Source organism: Podarcis bocagei (assembly GCF_964188305.1).
Source record: "Podarcis bocagei genome assembly, chromosome: 9".
NCBI lineage: Eukaryota > Metazoa > Chordata > Lepidosauria > Squamata > Lacertidae > Podarcis > Podarcis bocagei.
The window spans coordinates 74246695-74265825 of record NC_138134.1 but is presented as its reverse complement, the minus strand read 5'-3'; positions in this window follow the sequence as shown (position 1 = coordinate 74265825).

The following is a 19131-nucleotide window of genomic DNA, read 5'->3' as shown; positions in this document are numbered from 1 at the left end:
CCATTCTGGTGGGAAGGAAAACGGTGTTTCCGTACGCTGCTCTGGTTCACCAGAAGCAGCTTAGTCATGCTGACCACATAACTCGGAAGCTGTATGCCGGCTCCCTCGGCCAGTAAAGCAAGATGAGCGCCGCAACCCCAGAGTCGGCCACGACTGGACCTAATGGTCAGGGGTCGCTTTACCTTTACCTTTAATGCATGTTGGACATCCTTTACGTGCTCCCTGCCTAAACTAAAAAGGAGTTACATCAGCCCTGGGATAATTTTGGTTGCCCCCATTCTTCATCTCTTTGAGGAAGAGGTGGAGAAGGAAATAAAGCAAGGGATGGAGGAATGCAAATATGGTGACACCCCCCCCCCGTCCAAAATCTGACAACATCCTGAGGATGCCACATGGAGGCATACCCCTTCACAATGTCCTGCCCAGCACTGCTTTTCTGCTTTTACTGTACACCTTCCACATTTTCCCCAGGCTTTCCTCTATGACCATGGGAACTAGAAACTTGAATTTTCAAAAAACGTTTCTATTCATCAATGAAAATTATTTGAGGGCCCCTTGCTACACAATTGTCATCATGGGCGAACTTCTTATATTCAGCCTCTAGTCATTCCTCTTGTTCAGCCATTACTCCTTAGAATATTATCTGCTTAGTCTAGAGAAATCTGCCCATAACTTGGCATTATCTTAAAGCCCGTTCAGACTAAGGGCAGGATGTCATCATAAAGCATAATCAAAGAGAGGGCAGTGTTCCCTAACCTCACTTTTCACCCATTTTGGGGGGGGGCAGGGGGAGGGAGAATGGTGTCCACTACAAACCAGGATAGCTGCCCCCTGGTATGTTTTCTCTTCTCTCTACCCATTTTGCACCCCACCTCAAAAACCATCATCTGTAAAGATGCAGCCAGTGCAGTAAAACTGGGACTGGGCATTTTGGCTCGGTCCTATGTGCAGTTCCTGACCTACTCTTGCCAAGAGGAGTGCAGAACACTGAGACTGCAGCAGAAAAGATTGTCAAGGACCTGGCAGGCCCCAGTGAATGGCTGGTGGACTGTGCTTGGCTCAGTGGATCACAAGATGCACAGTCCGTATCCACACTATAAACAGGGAGTTCGAGTCCGGCCACTCCATCACCCAGCTGGCAGTAGCAGGTATCCAAGTGAGCCATTATGACTTCTGATCTGGACACAATCCATCTCCATTCACAACCTCCAAGTGGCATTCGGATGAAAGTTTGGTTTTTATCCGGCAAAATATCTTGCCGGTGGTGATATTTGCTGGATGCCAGACTGAGTATTACAGCTGCGACTTCCTAAGTCCAAATACCTGGTGCTTAGTCTTCAAAGAGTACTTTTGTTACGCTGCAGTGCCTGGAGATAAATATTTCCGTCTAGACACAATGCTAGCACTGGATTCCTGGGGATTTTGTGCTGTTAATGGTTCTTCAATCAATATACAGCCTGCCGCTCAGATCATAAGCTATAAATACAATATTTGGCTCTACCTTTTTTTGCTGCACACTATTTTAAGGTGAAAGCAGGTACAATTCCACATTTCATTACTCTCCTAATATGTAGATTGGATTGTAAGTTGCCTCGAGCATTTTTTACAAAGTGGGATTTAAAATGAAAATGAAAACGTTGTGTGAAATATTCTCCCCTCCCCACACGCCATTCCTTGGGGGCTTGTTCACACATGCAGCATCAAGTGATGTCTTGACTGAGGGAAGGAGTCAACACATATCACACATCAGCAAGAGAGCTTTCATCACCTCGGAAGTGATGGTTCTCAACTGAATCGGTTCACACATTCAGCTGTGAATTGTTCATCACGTAGTGGCCATGTGAAATTAAACGGAAGGGCCGTGGATCAGTAGAGCACATGTAGAGCACATGTAGAGCGCATGCTTATCATACAGCAGTTCCCAGGTTCAGTCATCAGCATCTCTGCATAGGGCTGGGAAAGACCACAGTAGGGCTGCTGCCAGTCAAGGTAGACATTACTGAACTAGATGGGCCAATGGCCTGGACTTGCTAGAAAGCAGCTTTCTATGATTCTACCTTCCTAAATTAGCCCTGGGGACATGCATCACCCCAATACACTAATTCAGCTGTGTGGCATGACTTCAAAAAGAAGATGGGAGGTTAAGCATCTACGGTCTCCTCTTTCTTGGATCTGGGTTCCTTTGAACCAGCTATCCTAGTTGGAATGTGTGCAGTGGAGGGCAGCCAAGATGATCCAGGGTCTGGAAACCAAGACTTGTGAGGAACAGTGGAGGGTATGTTTAGCCTGGAAAAGAGTTGAATGAGAGGAGATATCATGATATCTTCAAATATCTGAAGGGCTTACACATGGAAGAAGAAGCAAGCTTGTTCTCTCCTGCTCTGGAGGGTTGGACTCAAACCACTGGATTGAAGTTACAAGAAATGAGATTCAAACTAAACATTGAGAAGAGCTTTCTCAGCACAAGAGCTGTTCAGCAGTGGAGCAGATTCCCTCAGGAGGTTGTGGAACCTCCTTTCTTGGAAGTTTTAAAGCAAGAGTGTGTTTCTACAATTCTATGACCTCAGATTCTCAGTTTACAAATGCGTATCTCTTACCTGATTTATCACCATATTCTGTAACACTTCATGAATGTGTGAAGTGACTCTAATGAAAAGCAACGTGTTGTAAGTTGACAACAAATGTATCAGAGGAACAATGGGATCAAGGAACAAAGAAGTTCATAGAATCATAGAATCATAGAATCATAGAGTTGGAAGAGACCACAAGGGCCATCGAGTCCAACCCCCTGCCAAGCAGGAAACACCATCAGAGCACTCCTGACATATGGTTGTCAAGCCTCTGCTTAAAGACCTCCAAAGTAGGAGACTCCACCACACTCCTTGGCAGCAAATTCCACTGTCCAACAGCTCTTACTGTCAGGAAGTTCTTCCTAATGTTTAGGTGGAATCTTCTTTCTTGTAGTTTGGATCCATTGCTCCGTGTCCGCTTCTCTGGAGCAGCAGAAAACAACCTTTCTCCCTCCTCTATGTGACATCCTTTTATATATTTGAACATGGCTATCATATCACCCCTTAGCCTCCTCTTCTCCAGGCTAAACATGCCCAGCTCCCTTAGCCATTCCTCATAAGGCATCATTTCCAGGCCTTTGACCATTTTGGTTGCCCTCCTCTGGACACGTTCCAGTTTGTCAGTGTCCTTCTTGAATTGTGGTGCCCAGAACTGGACACAGTACTCTAGGTGAGGTCTGACCAGAGCAGAATACAGTGGCACTATTACTTCCCTTGATCTAGATGCTATACTCCTATTGATGCAGCCCAGAATTGCATTGGCTTTTTTAGCTGCCGCGTCACACTGTTGGCTCATGTCAAGTTTATGGTCAACCAAGACTCCTAGATCCTTTTCACATGTACTGCTCTCAAGCCATGTGAAAGTTCAAGAGATATCAGCATTGTGGCAAAAAAAAAAAGTGCTTCTTTTGGATGTGTGGTGCCATCTTCTTTTGCCCATCGCTCCATATATTTTGAAAGGAAGCCATGGCAAACTCACCTTGCAAGGCAAACTAACTGTCAGCTCTGGATAGAAAGGGGGGGGGACCTTATATTTAGGCTGCTTTTTCATCAAACAGGTGAATCAGTCAATTTTGGCTTCTCTGTTTTCCAATTTGGGGTCCAGTTCTTCATACTTCCAGATCAGTTTGTGTGAATGAAAATCCTCTTGAAAATACTTTCAGCATCTTAGCATGAATTTCTCCTAATATGCCAACATTTGCAATACGTTTCCCCTGATATAATGCATTGTTGTATCTCATTTCCACAAAGATGTGTATTTCTTATATGTGAAAATGCATTTACCAAGGTAAAATGTGCATTGACACTTGGCTGAAGAACTGCATTGCAAAATTTAGTGTGAATTTTGGAAGTGTGAACTTCAAAGTGTGAACTTCAAAGCACCACTTGTTTGTTTGTTTGTTTGTGTGTTGTTTCAAAAGGTGCAAATTTAAGTCTGTTTGCCTTTAAATTGTGAACTGATCCCAGTTTCTCCCTCTCTCCCTGCCAGCAGCGTCAATTCTCTGAGTGGTTGCTTACTGTTGACTCCTGAATTATCTCGGAGAAGGGGGTGAATTTTAATTTGCAATTAAAACTTTATTGCCCATATTAATGGAGTAAAGCTTGCCAACTTTCAAATAAAGCCAAGAAGAAATGTGTGTCAGATCAACTGGAAAGGACTCATCTTTGTGCGCGTGGACTTGCAATGCAGTACAAGGAATTAGTTGCAAAAACCTGCCTTTTTGAACCACTAGTTCTCTCTGCCTCCTGTAAAACTGCGCAGATAATCCAACCGCTTGGATGATTCATCACCGAAGATCAGTTGCGGGGGAAGGATGTCTAGGCGCCAGCAAGCCTCACAAAGGATGACAGCTTGGAAGGAGTTTTTTGGGAAGGGGAGGGAGGTCTCTGTATATTTATTATTTAGAAAGGTGTTTGCTTGATTCCACCTCAATCCTTTCAGAAACCCAAATTAGCTAATGAATGTCATTGGGAGGTGACTTATCCCAGTGAGATTTTAGCTCTCCTGAGGAGTCTTTTCATCATTTTAATTAAGTGCGGAATGCCAGTGTTGACATTACAGGGGTGTAGCTTCTCCGTTTCCTTCAATAAACAAGATTAACTTGGGACATATTAGGAGACAACGGGAGGGGAGCAAAAATGGAAACAAAAATAAGCCTTTCTTTCTTGTGGAAGACGTCAACCTGGGTTGAAATGGACACACTGGGTGTCCCTGGGAGATGCGTCCCCCCAGCCTCAGTTTCCCCTATGTCTTTTTTCTCCACCCCCTTTTGATAACTTTTCTCAACTCCCAATTAAAGGGAGTAGACTGGCACATTCAACACATCCAACTTTGCAGATGGGCACAAAGCAATGACCTTCATCCTGTGTTTGTTTGCCATCTTGCCATCTCCTTTCTTGGCTTTCCAATCTCATGCTCTTAGAGGAAGTGCTGTAGATCAGAGCGTCCTCCCTTCAGAAAACTGGCATGACCACTGTGTTTTTTGTTTGTTTGTTTGTTTGTTTGTTTTTAGATAGATAAAAACTTTATTCGCATTAGCCAATGGCCATAGCAACAATAAAACATTACAGTATATGCAGAAAGGGAAATTTGATATAAGAGCACAATTTAAAGTCCTGAATCAGCCGTCAGTTAGTGGCCCTTATTCTGATTGCCCCTGCTATGAACCCAGCAACCTTTGCTGTTATCTTCTCATTTTGATCTGATAGAAGAAAGGACATTGTGGCAGTGGTTGAGCGCCCTGGGATGGTTAGTACGAGTGGGGTGATGATCTCGTTCCTCAGGTCTTTGTAGAGAGTGCAAGACAGGAGGATGTGTGCCGCTGTTTCGGTGCTACCATCTCCACAGGGGCAAAGACCTTTCTCAGTCAGGATCTTTTGGAATCGACCCTCAAGTACCGCAGATGGCAAAACACCCAGTCTTGCAAGTATAAAAGCATGTCTGTATTTTGGGGTAATAAGTTTGTGCAGATATGGGGCCAGATAATCAAAATAGAAAAGCGGAAAATGAACATACCAAGGGCAGAATTTCCTTATAGTAGCCAGGTTGTTCTGATGCTCGATATCTTTTAGACATTGACCAATTGTTTGCTTTAGTGGGGCCCATAGAGAGTAGGTGTTGTGGGGATAGGCCACAAGAGTGAAGTTTTTGATAGACAGTTTTAAGCCAGGCACTTTTATGGGGGTCTTGAAGTACTAAACCGGGGGGGGGGGGTGAGTTTAGGCAGAGCCAGAAGTTAAGAGTTCTTTACCAAGTCCATACTTCTACTGAAGGGAGACTTGCCTCCAGTTACAATGATGCGTTTGGGATGCATGGCGGTACAGAAATAAATCTGCCTTAGAAACTTTGATTGAACAGCTTCCAAAGTCCAAATCTGAGCCCCGTATAGTAGCTGTGCTAGGGGTTTAGCTAGGAAGACTTCTAGGGCTGATGGTATATGTTTACCACCCTTTGTATGGAAAAAGCGAGCCAAAGTCTTGGCACTTTGGGATGCTTTTTCTTTTGCACATTTTTGGTGTGCTCCCCATGACCCCGTGGACTGGAAGATAAGGCCCAAATATTTGAAAGCTTTGACCTGTTCCAACTGGCTGATTGTCCATACACCAAATGTGGGGCCTATTTGTTCTTGAGAAAACCATAACTTTGGTTTTCTGATAGTTTACAACCAGATGACCGCTGTTTATCTTTTTCTTCTTCTGATGGGCTGCATGTATTGAGCTTTGGGTCCTGCAAGTATGTCATAGTTGCTTAGATCCTAGAGCTCCATTAGCTTAACAACAGAGCAAAGAGCTCAGTACTTTGGCACACTATTTAATTCTAGTCTTCTGGTGTCTTTTTATTTTCTTAAAAAAATTATTATTATTATTTTAAAATACACCACTTTCAGATTTCTTGTTTGGAAAGGTAGTTTAGGAATGTTTTATATATATATAAAGTTACAGTTCACATCCAGGACAGCACATTAATGACCTCATCCTAAGAAAAGTTTTATTATAATAAAGAAACACGAGCTTTTGTTTGAGCAAAGGGGAAGGAGCACATTTCTAATGTGTTTTGCTGCAGTATGACTTGTTAGATTGGTGTTGTCGCATTAAGTCCCAGAGCAGGGCCCCTAAGCTGCCTTAAATTGTAATGGATTGCATTTCCATATTATCAATCATGTATCACAGTTCAGGTGTCTTGACTGTAAACCACGATGGCTCTTTTCTGGCTTCTGACTCCAAATGTGAGCTCAGTCCCAATCCAGTCATTTCCTGTTATCTCCAAGGTTCAAGATGTGAGCTCCATAGCTTATGCATTCGAAGTTGTGCCAAAGGAAGCATCAGCAGGCTTGAGGGAAAAGTCCATCCTCCCCTCAAAAAAGTCTGCAGGGGGAAAAAACACCCCTCACATCTAGTGAGGACTGAGCACTCTCATTGGCCACAGAATGCTGAGAGTCTTTTGGGAGGGGAAAATTGAGATCCAGGAGCAGGAATGGAATGGAGTTTCTGGAATCCCCATGCTGCAACGTTGTGTTGCAGTTCCCAGTTGTCCAATCTCATAGAATCATGGAGTTGAAAGGAACCCAAGGGTCATCTAGACCAACCCCCTGCAATGCAAGACTCTCAGCTAAAACATCCATGACAGATGGCCATCCAATCTCTGCTTAAAAAACTCCAAGGAAGGAGAATCCACAACCTCTCGTGGGAGACTGTTCCACTGCCAAACAGCTCTTACTGTCAGAAAGTTAATAATAATAATAATAATAATAATAATAATAATAATAATAATAATAATAATAATTATACCCCGCCCATCTGGCTGGGTTTCCCGAGCCACTCTGGGAGGCTTCCAACCAAATATTAAAAATAATACAGCATCAGACATTAAAAACTTCCCTAAACAGGGCCGCCTTCAGTTGTCTTTTAAAAGTAAAATAGTTGTTTATTGCCTTGACATCTGGTGGGAGGGCGTTCCACAGGACAGGTGCCACCACAGAGAAGGCCCTCTGCCTGGTTCCCTGTAACCTCACTTCTTGCAGCGAGGGAACCGCCAGAAGGCCCTCAGCGCTGGACCTCAGTGTCCGGGCAGAACGATGGGGGTGGAGACGCTCCTTCAGGTATACTGGGCCGAAGCCGTTTAGGGCTTTAAAGGTCAGCACCAACACTTTGAATTGTGCTCGGAAACGTACTGGGAGCCAATGAAGATCTATTTTGAATGTTAAGTCGGAACCTCCTTTCTTGTAACTTGAAGCCATTGGTTTGAGTCCTACCCTCCAGAGCAGGAGAAAACAAGCTTGATCCTTCTACGTGACAGTCCTTGCAATATTTGAATATGGCCATCATCTCAGTGCCAGGCAGCCCCAGTATTCTTTCAATGTTTAATTCCATTATGTATAATTGGTTACAATCGGTCTTTGTACATTTACTATCGAGGACCGTGTTAATTGATTTTAGACAGATGTTTGCAATAAGGGGATGTTGAAGATCAAGAAGTTGATTTAAACAAATACGCTTAACGGGATAGGATAATTAAATATTATCTTCCACCTGCGGTTCAAACTCTCTGTGACCCAAACGGCCATTCTGAGGAAACAGAAGTGATGCAGGACTGACCATATAAAAAGATGGCAGCTCAACACAGGCAATTCCCCACTTGGAAATGACCTACATGTGCACAACAGCTGACACACACACTGTTTTCGGCACCGAAAGGGGGTGTCAGGAACTGGACTGAGGAGAAATAGTGGGAGCCACCCTGCCTTCTCCTTGATTTAGAACAGTGGTTTGCAGAGGGGCATAGTCCAGAGGGGAAAAGCTGGGAAATACTGGGTGAGGAGCAGCTAGAAGAGGAAACACCAGGAGGGAGACAGTTGGCAGATTCAGTGTCCTTGGATAGCATTCCTGACCCCCCCTTCACCTAAGACTAGATGGGCTTTGAAAATGATAGAACCGAGAGCTCAGTGGCAACAAGATCGGATTACCCAACATAGGAGTGATGTAGATTAATGTGGATAGAGGGGGGTAAACCTGTACTGGGAGCAACACCATTTCTAGAAGATATGCATTCCTTTGTCTCTTGCTGTAATTGTTAAAGAAACTAACTGGTAAGAACCCTCCTTTCATTTGATCTGCTTATTTACTGCCACTGGGGGAGGGATCTGATTCCCCAAAGCCTGACAGGTGGCAAGGGGCAGAATGGGGCAGGTGTGGAATGGACTGGGGTGGACCGTAAGGGACTTCTGCATGTCCCACTAATGCACATGGTGGCTAGGAATGGAAGTCCTGCTTAAGTGGGGATTCCCCTGTATAGTAGAGGACAACCATTGCATACAAAAGGTCCCAGGTTAAACCCTGGGCATCTCCAAGTAGAGCTAAGGAGGACTGCTATCTGAATCCTTGGAGAATTGCTCCCCAGCAATGGAAACAGACAATAGTGAGGTAGCTGGACCTATAGTCTGGCTTAGTATAGCACAGGCTTCCTCAACTTCGGCCCTCCAGATGTTTTGAGACTACAGTTCCCATCATCCCTGACCACTGGTCCTGCTAGCTAGGGATCATGGGAGTTGTAGGCCAAAAACATCTGGAGGGGTGAGGTTGAGGAAGCCTATAACAGCCTAAGGCAGAAGGAGAACTATGGACCCTACCTCCATTTTCAATGGGCACCTTAGTCCTGAATGGCCTTGACTCCAAAAGTGTGTCAATTCAAGTCGTGTTTAGCCACCATTAATTAAATCACAGCGGGGTCCCAGATCCAAGGTTATACAGTCATACCTTGGGTTACAGCCACTTCAGGTTGCGTTTTTTCGGATAACGCACTCGCCGAAACCTGGAAGAACTGGAATGGGTGGTTACTTCCGGGTTTCGGCGGTTGTGCATGTGCAGAAGCGCCGAATCGCAACCCACGTGTGCGCAGAAGCACCGCTGTGGGTTGCGAATGTGCATCCTGCACGAATCACGTTCGCAACCGGAGCGTCCACTGTAGCTGCAACATGAAGGACCAAACTACTCTTTATGCAATGCGTAACCAGGGCCAGTCCTAACATTAGGCAGGGTGAGATTGTCTCAGGCTGCAGGTGCTTGGGAGACAGCAGGAGCAGCCTTCAGCCAGTGTGTGATGGCCTGGGAATCTGATTCAGAGGCTGAACTGGAGGAATCCCAGCCTGCACAGGAGTCCCCGCCTCCAGGACCGGCTGAGTTGGGGCAGGGGCTTGAATCTGAAGGGCCCTCACCTGTGCCGGATCCTCAGGAGCAGACACCAGATGAATCCACTCTGGCTCCAGAGGTGATTGAGGACCCATTGCCTGCAGGTGCTCCTCTCCCAGCCCTGTCAGGGAAAGGTGAGGTTGCGTCTGGGTCCAGTAACCCTCCAGCCTCTCCTGAGCTGCAGAGGCTCAGGGCAGAGAGGCGGAGGGAACTAAGTTCTCTCAGGAGGAGTGCTCACCTTAAGGCCTGGAGAGGCGAGTCACCTGTGGGCCGGGACTGCCCCAGGCCTCAGAGGAGATAAAGGCCAATCAGCCCAGTCCCAGGTTGTGGGAGCAACATCGTTGGAAACCTGTTCCTGCCAGACCCTGACCTGCTCTTCTGGAGTTCCTGACCACGCCCGGCTCCTTGCCTTGGACCCCGCTTCGCCCTTGACGGACAGCCTCCAGACCCTCGACCCAGGACCGGACTCAGACCACGCCGCACGGTACCCCCCCCGGGGACCAGCACAGCACACAATGCTTCTGATTCCCCCCAGCCATTGCCTTTGGCTGCCACATAGCCTGTCCTGGGTAGGGGTTGGGGGAAATGTTGATTTTGTTCACATTTGCCTGGTTCCCTGTAACCTCACTTCTCGCAATGAGGGAACTGCCAGAAGGCTCTTGGAGCTGTACCTCTGTGTCCAGGCTGAACGATGGGGATAGGGATGGAGGTGCTCCTTTACGTATACAGTGGTGCCCCGCAAGATGAATGCCTCGCAAGACAGAAAACTCGCTAGACGAAAGGGTTTTCTGTTTTTCAGCTGCTTCGCAAGACGAATTTCCCTATGGGCTTGCTTTGCACGACAAAAACGTCTTGCAAGTTTGTTTCCTTTTTCTTAACACTGTTAATACAGTTGCGACTTGACTTTGAGGAGCAACTCATAGAACGCAGTGTACATAGTAGCCTTTTTTGAGGTTTTTAAAGACTTTGGTGATTTTTGAAGCTTTTCCAAAACTTCTTTTGCAGCCATTTGGTAAGTTAAGCTTTTAAAACTTTTTTTTGGGGGGGGTTTGGATTTTGGGTTGGGGTGTTTCGAATTCAAGGACTTGGTGTTGGGAAGGGGTTTGCAAGAATCTGGAAGCTTGTGTGTTTTTTTCTGCATTTTTATGATTTTCTGTGACCATTGGGCCACTCTGCTGTTTTTTTAAAAAAATTCTGGATTTGAATTTCTGTGTGCTGGGTGGCTGGGGGAACAGTTGGGGAGGGGTTTGCAAGAATCTGGAAGCTTGTGGTTTTTTTTCCTGCATTTTTATGTTTTTCTGTGACCGTTGGGCCACTCTGCTGTTTTTTTTTAAAAAATCTGGGTTTGAATTTTGAAATGCTCTTTACAGTATGTGTGACTTTAAAGAGCACTTAATAAACTCTTGTTGTACCAAATTTGGCTTTGTTTGGACTTTTTTTGACCATAGGAACGCATTAATTGATTTTCAATGCATTCCTATGGGAAACCGTGCTTCGCAAGATGAAAAATTCGCTAGACGGAAAAATTCACGGAACGAATTAATTTCGTCTTGCGAGGCACCACTGTACATGACTAGGGCTATTTAGGGCTTTAAAGCTTGCTAAGACGCTTTGTGAACAGCCTCCCCTTCTCCATTAAACAGCTTGCATGGGCTGGCCAGCTACTCCTCATGTTGCCGTTGATGTGGCCACCTATTGGCAGCCATGCAAACTGCAGAGCGTGATGACATTTTACATTTTATGTATATAGGAAGATTAGTCAGGACAGGCTCTACCATTAGGCAGAGTGAGATGATTGTCTCAGATAAGACACAGGATGATATTGGCTCCCCCCCCCCCGATGTTTACATGGCCACACGTCCTGGCCCACCAACACCAGCATGAGCTTTCAGCAGCCCAAACTTTTACCAAGCATCGGCGCTGATGATTATGGCTGCGGTTGAATTTTGTTTCATCATGTGTTTTCCCTGTTATCTTTTATTTTATGCTATTTCTGCTGATTTATTGCTGGGCGTTGTTGCTGTTCTTGTGGTGTACAGCAATTTGATGAGTTAGTTTTGTATTGTCTTATTTGGAAGCTGGATTGTGATTTTTGTTTGTGTTTAAACTGAAAGGCAGAGTATAAACTGCTTAAATAAAAGAAATAAATCTTTGGCAGAATTGTTTTTGCTGTCCTACCAAGCAGAAAGTTCCATTTTTCAACAGCTTTATTAGTTGTTTTCTAAAGTCTCCATGCGTATGCCAGCACAAGTGCTATTTTGTTTTAACCAAATGTCAATGCTGCACATGCTAAGTGTGTCCAGTGATTTTAAAGGCAGTATTTGGCTATTTGTATGCATGTTACGTAAGGGACGCAGGTGGCGCTGTGGGTTAAACCACAGAGCCTAGGACGTGCCAATCAGAAGGTTGGCGGTTCGGATCCCCGTGATGGGGTGAGCTCCCGTTGCTCGGTCCCTGCTCCTGGCAACCTAGCAGTTTGAAAGCACGTCAAAGTGCAAGTAGATAAATAGGTACCGCTCAGGCGGGAAGGTAAACGGCATTTCCATGCACTGCTCTGGTTCGCTAGAAGGGATTAGTCATGCTGGCCACATGACCCGGAAGCTGTACGCTGGCTCCCTCGGCCAGTAAAGCGAGATGAGCGTCGCAACCCCAGAGCCGTCCACGACTGGACCTAATGGTCAGGGGTCCCTTTACCTTTACCTTTACCTAATATGCAAATGGAACAAATTTCTCCCCCAACTACTATTTGTAGGCAAGGCCTGATGAAATGTCAGAACACTGCAAAAGATTCATGGTGGTGAGGAGCAGGGGTCTCATGCCCTTCTTCCTCTTCCCTTAAAATCAAATAGTACTGAAATAGTAGAAACACACACTTAAAAAAAACAAATCAGTTTAATTCTACAAACTACAAAGATGTCCAAAGGACTGGCTCCAAATTTCATAGCACTAAGGAATTCCTTTTGAGGTTGGATGGGTTTTTTCACTCTTCGCTGCCCTCCACAAGAGACAATGCATTTTCAAGTAGCGTATTGATGTAGAAATTATGGAGGATTCCCCCCCCCAAGGCTGATTGCCTGCTGTGCTTGATCTCTTTATTATTATTATTTAAATCCTCCAACACTTTTGTCTAAGCCAAGGATATTGAGCTTCAAACCAGTCCAGCCCTTCAGATTTCTCCAGCTGGCCTTTGGGACTCTCCCTAGGCTACAGACCTTCCAGCACTACACCCCTCACTCAACACTCCATCTTGGGTGTTTTGGCCTGGACTAAAAGGCATCCTTGGACTCTGATGATAGAATCATAGAATCAAGAGTCATCTAGTCCAACCCCCTGCAATTCGGGAATCTCAGTTATTGGTTGCCTGGCTAGATGATAGAAAGGGATGTGTGAGTTTAAAGAAACTAACCTACAGTAGAAAGCTAAAAAAAGAAGGAAAAGCATATTCATTGCTCAGCTCACTTTTGTCTCAGGCCCCGCCCACCACTGACATGTGGTTTCTGATAGGTTGTCCAGAAGGGAATATGGCCCCTGGGCTGCAAATGGGTTCCCCATCAATCATCTAAGGCTGGATCTACACTGACCTGTTTAACGTTATTAGAACGATATTAGATATACAGTAGACACTCGGGTTACGTTACTCTCGAGTAACGTAAACTTCGGGTTTCCCCACTCGCACATGCGCAGAAGCGCTCTATCGTGTGTGCGCAAATTCGTATCCAGAGGGTCCACTGTATCGTTCTAAAACCTCATGGGGCAGACTTGTAAACTAAAAGCCTTCCTTATCTTGTTTTGTCCGTCAAGACGTAGTTTCCATACTTCTGGTTCTTGGTTGTTCTGCAGAACTCTCTGGCCTCATATTTTGACAACGCATTATGAATGTTAAAAGCAGAATACAACGTGTCCATCTATGTTATGAAAACCAACACTTCCTTAACATTATGTCAGGGACTGGACTGAACAGGAGGAATGGGAAAAGAGCCCTCGGTCTGATCAGCTCCTCTCAGAAGAGAAGAAGGAGTGGGAAGTTTCACCTTCCCTGTCTCCAGCAATTTCAGGAGGAGAGGGAGACAGGGATGATGTGCAGCTGAATAAGGAAACCCCTAGTTACGAGATAGTGGTGGTGGAGGAGGAGGAGGAGGAGGAGGAGGAGGAGGAGGAGAAGTTAGAGAGCAGACAGCAGAGACCTCCCTGGAGGGTATGGGAGACCCTTCTGGTCCAAGGGCTCGCCGGTCCCTCTGCTTTCAAAAAAGCCACTTCCGCCCTTCGGAGGAGTTGGAGTTGTGGGCTTCACAACCCCAACCCCATGCAATTGGGGGGGTTCCTGGCCACGTCACCTCCTGGCCAGCCAATCAGCTGGCTCTGGGGGTGTGGCCTGTCAGCAAAAAGCAGCAATGCAAAAGCCAGCTGCAGGTGGCTGGAATGCAAAACAGGATGTTGATGTCTGGAACTGTACTGTTGGGAAAAAGGGGCAGTCTATTCTCTGTACTGAGCACCGGATGTTAGCTCAGAGTGTAATCTGACCTGTACTGGAAGTACAGGGGTGGAGTTGTGTCTCTACTGCTGGAGTCTGGAGAGTGCAGACACGATTCTCTGTACTGCTGAAATGACAGGAATAAAGACATGTAAATAGCCTCCTGTCTGTCTCTTTTCCCCTCCCTGGGGGAATGCAGGGAGGAGGGAGGAGAGGGTGTGTTCTTCTCACGTTTGAGGAGGATCGCCAATTTATGGCCTTGCCTGTATCCTGCCGGGAGACGCAGACGGGAAGGTCAACAAGTATCTCAGCCGATTGCCCGGGGGAGGCCAGTTACCTCTGACTGCGTGCTGAGAATAAGGAAACCCCTAGTTACGAGATAGTGGAGGAGGAGGAGGAGGAGGAGAAGTTAGAGAGCAGACAGCAGAGACCTCCCTGGAGGGTATGGGAGACCCTTCTGGTCCAAGGGCTCGCCGGTCCCTCTGCTTTCAAGAAAGCCACTTCCGCCCTTTGGAGGAGTTGGAGTTGTGGGCTTCACAACCCCAACCCCGTGCAATTGGGGGGGGGGGTTCCTGGCCACGTCACCTCCTGGCCAGCCAATCAGCTGGCTCTGGGACTGTGGCCTGCCCTATTTAAACCAGGACACAGCTGGGGATCTCCCTCTTTGCCGCCTGCTAGCTGTTCCTGCTTTCTTGGTATTGGCGGTTAGGCTCTGTAGATGGAAGAGGGGAGGTAGCGCCATCACCTGCCCCGCATATTGAAGGGGAGTCTGATAAAGGATTCTGGGGGGTGTGGCCCTATCCAAAGCTTGGGGAGGTGAGGGCCTAAGACAAGCCCCCTATTGGTGACCCTGGGGGAGTTCCTAGTTGATGTGCATCAGCAGGACTCCCCCTACTGGTTATTAACCCTTCCCGTACTTCAAGCAGACGGGCTGAAGTCGGATATATTCGGTTAGGACTAATGCCTAAGCCAATACCGCTCGTCACCTGTAACCAATAATGTTGTGGCCTTATTTAGTCCATTAACCTTAATAATTGTGTCATGTGTCATTATTTCCACTAGGGGCGGGGCAGGAACTCACCACGCAGCAGAGAATGCAGAGGCATGTGACTTCCTGTAGGTTTCCAGGAAGTTGTGGGAGACGGACAAGGAGGGACTCAAAGTAGCCAACGTCTCCTGTGCGTGGAGACATGGATCTTTCATCTTGCAACCAGATGACTGAATAAAAAGCCATAAAATATGAACTGTTTGTTCTTCCTGCCTCTGAGGCTGCCAGGGGAGGAGAGGATACTCCACGCCTGACACATTATAAACCATGAGTGTAGATAAACCCCTGCATTCAGTCTGTTCTTCTTAAATATGGATGAGGTAGGCTTATCTCTGGGGCATCTGAACCGTGTGCTCTAGGTTAGAATTCCACACTTATCCTTAACTCACTTCTAAAGGGAACTACCTCTGGGTCTGGCTGGTGGGTAGCCTTGAAGCGGATGACACATGCTGGCTGCCTCTTGACACATGGATCAAGGGACATGTGGCCCATGGCGCAATGACTTTGATATCTGAGGCACAGTGGATTATTTTTATGGCGCACAACAGGAAGGGAAATGCATCAGTGGCGATGGTAGGATTAAGTGGAGTTGGAAGAGATCAATTCCTTGGGCTTGGGGTGGGGCAGGGGGAGGGTGTGCAATGTCAGACAGGATGCAGGCTGTGTCTGGGAGACAATTGCATGAAGAAAGACGGAGCAAAGCCTCACCTGTCAGGCACGGCAGGTGAAAAGGAGATGAAGAGCTCTATGATGCCATTAAAGTCTCAAAGAGAATTTCAGAAGTGTCAGGCAAAGGGAGGAGGGGTATTGAAATCTATAGTTAGCCTCTTCACATGAAAAGGAAGAAAGGTGTTCTCTTTGAGCATGAATAGGCCATGTCAAAGAAGCTGTGTATATTTTCCCTCTTGACAGAATTACGCTCAAAGAAATGGGAAAAACAACAAACCAGCAACAAAAAAGGGCCTGGGCATAAATGTGAAAAGGAGAGACACAACATCAGAGCATTCTGGATCAGGCCCATGGCCCATGTAACCCAACATCCTGATCTCACCGTGACCCACCAGATACCTGTGGGAAGTCTGCTCGTATTCCAAGGTGGGCAGTGTTGTGACCAGGCCTCGGTCCACACCAAGGGATTCAACAAATGGCAGGCTGGATCATCCAGCTGCCGGCTAATTGGCCAATGCCAGCAGAGGTTCATACTTTGCCAATCATTTCATGAAAGATGGAGTTGTCATGGTGCATTGATTGCCATGTCAAGTTATAATAAGTCCGCTGTGAAAAGGGCTTCAGTCTGCTCAGAGACATCTCTTATTTATAACCATCCTTGACCTCAGAGACGAATGAATGAAACTTCCTATCCTTTCTATACAGTGGTACCTCGGTTTTCGAATGTCTCCATTGATGAACATTTCGGTTTATGAACACCGTAAACCTGGAAGTAAATGCTTTGGTTTTTGAACAGGCCTCGGAAGTCGAATATGCAATGCGGCATCTCCTGAGTGCAAGAACCTGAGGCCTAGCTGTCAGTTGTTGAATCCTCAGTTTTTGAACGTTTCAGAACTAGAACGGTCTTCTGGAACATATTACGTTCGAAAACTGAGGTACCACTGTATTTGAATTTGCGGAGGAGGGTGAATTAATCATTAGATCTATCATCTATCTATCATCTTTCTTTCTTTCTTTCTTTCTTTCTTTCTTTCTTTCTTTCTTTCTTTCTTTCTTTCTTTCTTTCTTTCTTTCTTTCTTTCTTTCTATCTGGCACCACACACACATATACAAACTATTCTAAATTTCATTTGCATTCAAGAGTTTAAAAAAACAGGCAGGGTAGCTTCGGGCTGGCAACATCCAAATGCAACAGCAACAACACAAATAAACAATGTGCATTTTTTTGGCATTGTAGACTGCAAATGTCTGCTGGCCAGTAGATTCCCTTTTGCTCCCATCATGCTTTGCTGCTGCTGCTGCTTCTTCTTCTTCTTCTTCTTCTTCTTCTTCTTCTTCTTCTTCTTCTTCTTCTTCTTCTTCTTCTTCATCCCATCTTCCTCTGCAGACCAGGACTCAAGGCAGCTTAAACAAATTAAAACAACACAGATAAAATACAAAACACTAAAAACATATGAAATATAATCTTTTTAAAGCAATTAAATGCTAACAGCCTTGTTCGGATGATTGATGAATATATGGATGGGGTGGAGGTCAGGATCACACCTGATCCCCTATCTATATGCACTTACCTGTACAGAGCTGTGTCCATAGTCCCAGTCCCCAATCTTTGGACTTGATGATCCTCATGGTTCCTTCCAATTATAAAGTTCTACGATTCTATGATTCTATCTGCCCCTCACATCCTTCTCCAGGATGTGCAGAAACTGCTTTCTTGATTGTTGGACTAACTATTGGTCTCGTTGTCTCAATCCTGTCTACATATGCAGGGGAGGTCCCTAACTCACCAAGAGTTAAAGACCCATCATACCCCCTCACCTGGTTTAGCCAGCCAACCGAAGCCATTCCCGGAATATGGCTGCTGTTGAATGCTGACAGCTTCTAGGAGTCACAGGTGAGAGTTGAGTGCAGGATGGGGGTCAAAGGTGGACAAACTACCCCAAAAGGACCATGACATGCCCCCTCCCCTAACACCCCATAGACTGAAAATAATGTACAAAAAGTCATTACTGTGGATCCTCAGTTTCTGAGCACTACATAAGCCAAAAGCTTTAAAACTTGAACGCCGAAAAGCCGGAAGTGAATGCTTCTGTTTTCGAATGCGCCTTGGAAGTCGAACAGGTTCCGAGGTGCGTTTCTCCATTTGCTCAATAGAATTTGCCGACTGCCCATTGCACTTAGTTGTCAAGTGTTTCAGAAGTTGAACGGTCTTCTGGAACGGATTACGTTCGACAACCAAGGTACCACTGTATATTAAGGGAATTTGCTTGCGAAAATATCTATATTTAGATACAGCTGCATACCGACATGTGTATATTAGGTGAAACTTGCAGTAAAGCGCTGGTGAATTTTTATGAGGACAAAAAAACCTAAAAGTCACAAAGTCATGTGGAGAACAAAACTTAAGAATGGAGAGTGAGAAATTGATAGAAATTGAAGTTGTCAAATTTTTCCACTCCCAGTTTGAAGGGCTGCATTTGACGCCCGGGTTTTATGCTCCCCACCCCTGTTTCACACAGATCAATTTAAGAAGTGATGAGTTGGGGAGGGTGTAGTTTGCTAACATATACTTTGTTTAATCTTCAAGACAGCTTGGCATCCAGCCAGATCCATTGACGAGGCACACACACACACACACACACACACACACACACACACACGAGTTAAAGACGCTTGTATCTAATTTGGGAACTGATTATCTCTTTCCAAAGAGCATCTCCCAGTAGTTCTAAAACCCAGCTGTTTAACTAGCCAGCAAGAGTGTGGAATGGACTGGCTAATATTTATTCCCAGTTCTGTTTTGTGTTTAAGCTGCACGGCGACAGTGGAGGGGAGAAGGGAGGGGGGAGACACACATTAAAAACGTATGGGGATGAGGCAACGTCCCATTTCGTGGCGTTTCCAGCAAATGACTTTAATTGGTCAAACTATGTGAGGGTTTCAACTTGAAACCCGAAGCCTGTTTGTTGACCGCTTTGCGGCTCATCAAAAAGCCTTTGGAGGAAAGTTGTCAACAGCTGGCCTGGGCAGCAGCTCTGAGATGCCTCTAACCAAAGAAATGCAAGTTTGCCAAGGCACACGCGTCCCCACCAGGCTTCCTTGGGACCTGCATTCCTGAAGGCCGCAAGCCGTGCCAAGCTGCCCATCCCATGCCTGTCACTGAACCACTTTGTTTTTCCTTGTGAATA